This window comes from Balaenoptera acutorostrata, chromosome 13 (assembly GCF_949987535.1).
Source record: "Balaenoptera acutorostrata chromosome 13, mBalAcu1.1, whole genome shotgun sequence".
NCBI lineage: Eukaryota > Metazoa > Chordata > Mammalia > Artiodactyla > Balaenopteridae > Balaenoptera > Balaenoptera acutorostrata.
The window spans coordinates 15914182-15916039 of NC_080076.1; the positions used below are offsets into that span (position 1 = coordinate 15914182).

At 46.8% G+C, this 1858-nt stretch overlaps 1 non-coding gene across 1 annotated transcript; it reads left to right on the plus strand.

The window, feature by feature from the left end:
- Positions 1-677: 677 nt before the first annotated feature.
- TRNAE-CUC (transfer RNA glutamic acid (anticodon CUC)) lies at positions 678-750 on the plus strand. The gene has a single exon. It is a non-coding gene; the product is annotated as a tRNA-Glu (tRNA).
- Positions 751-1858: the final 1108 nt, after the last annotated feature.

The following is a 1858-nucleotide window of genomic DNA, read 5'->3' on the forward strand; positions in this document are numbered from 1 at the left end:
CCCTATGGGGTGAGAACAAAGGCTTTGGCTGGCTCTCTTCCCGCGCGTGGGCAGCTGCGATGGCATCGCATCTGAGCCTTGGCACCGTGTTGAAGGGGGAAGTGACACACGGGCTGCCGGCCTCTTGCCTAAGGGCTCTAGAAAGAGTCAGAACCATCAAGTGTCCATGTTAAGTGGAAAACAACCTAACGTGCATGTCCTCATTGAAATTCAAAGTCAGTCCTTCCGAGACAGGAAAAATACATCTGGAAATTGTGTGAGGCGTTCATTTCGCTCCCCTAATTCTGCCTCAGTCCCAACTTCCCCCTGAGGTCTGCAGGACAATCGGGAGGTTTTGCTCAGCCCCCGTGGCTGGCTGGGGTCCTCCCTCGGTGAAGCAGTGGGTGGGGTAGTGGTCTCCTTGCTCGGCCCCTAGAATGGTTTTTCTCTCCTTCCTGCCCTTCTCTGCCAGAGTCCAGCGATGCCCGAGCGCTCCCTATCCTCACCCTCAAATCTCCGGTCCTGGCGCGAATCACTTCTGCACCAGAGTACATATTTTAAGGCATTTAACCTAAGGAAAGCCTCTCCTAGGAAGAAGTGTTTGCTCGCCTACTCTGTGCAGTCACAGGGACTGGACGAGTTCTAGGAGCTGATAATCATGTGTACAGATTCCTTTAAAAACTCTAATCTAGCGAAACTCCCTGGTGGTCCAGTGGTTAGGACGCAGCACTCTCACTGCTGGGGCCCCCGGTTCGATCCCTGGTCTGGGAACTAAGATCCCGCAAGCCATGCAGCACGGCCAAAAAATTTAAAAATTAAAAAAAAAAAAAAAGTCCTCTAATCTTGTGGGGTGGGAAAAGAATAATCTTTTGAAGTCTTACAATTTCCATTTTGGAGTTCACCCATTTCATTAAAAGTTATCTGCTTTACCTGTAAAAAAAACCCCTCTAATCTAGTAGTTACTGTTGCCTGTTTCTTCTAATCTACAGCTGCTTAGCTGCTAGAGAAGCAGAACTGTTGGATACAAAGCAACTGAGGAACGAGGAGAGATGGGTGACGGAGCTAGTTCAGTCCCCTCGTGGTCAAGCGGGTTGCTTCAGCAGTTAAGAGGGTGTCCTCAGAGGCAAGGCTTCAAATTGTGGCTCAGCCAGGACATAGCCCTGCAAACTTGCACAGTTACTTAAACCCAATTTGTCTCCAAAGTTGGGATAATAGTAGCCCCTACTCGTTGGGAAGCTGTGTATTTAAGGCCATAAACATAAAGCATTTAGTACATAGTATGTGCTCAGTAGCTCCTGGGTATTATTGTTACAGGGAGTACTGTGAAAATTCTTGTCCAGTAAAGAATATGCTGGAACTTGCCCCTAACTCTTAACCCATCCACATCTTCCATCCATTTCTTTGCTGTGGCTCAGCTGAGGTAAAAGATCTCAAAATAGTTCATGCTCCATAATTTTATACTTATTCAAATGCTTTCATATTCATTATCCCAGTGCCTCAAATGACATGTGCTTAATCAATATTTATTTTTATTTTTCACAGCTATGTCAGGCTGCAGATGGGATAGATAATGATGGTAACATCTTATAAAGGAGGGGAATCTTCCAGGAGCTCACACTTGGGGCTGGGCTCTATTAGTTTGCTAGGACCACATCATAACCAAGTGCCAGAAACTGGGTGGCTTAAAATAACGGAACTTTACTGTCTCACAAGTCTGGAAGCTAGAAGTTCAAGATCAAGTTGTTGCAGGGTTGGTTTCTTCGGAAGGCTAGTGAGGGAAAAATCCATGCCTCTACCCTAGCTTCTGGTGGTTTGCTGGCAAAAGTTAGTGTTCCCTGGCTTCTAGAAGCATCACCCCAACCTCTGGCCTTCATCTTCA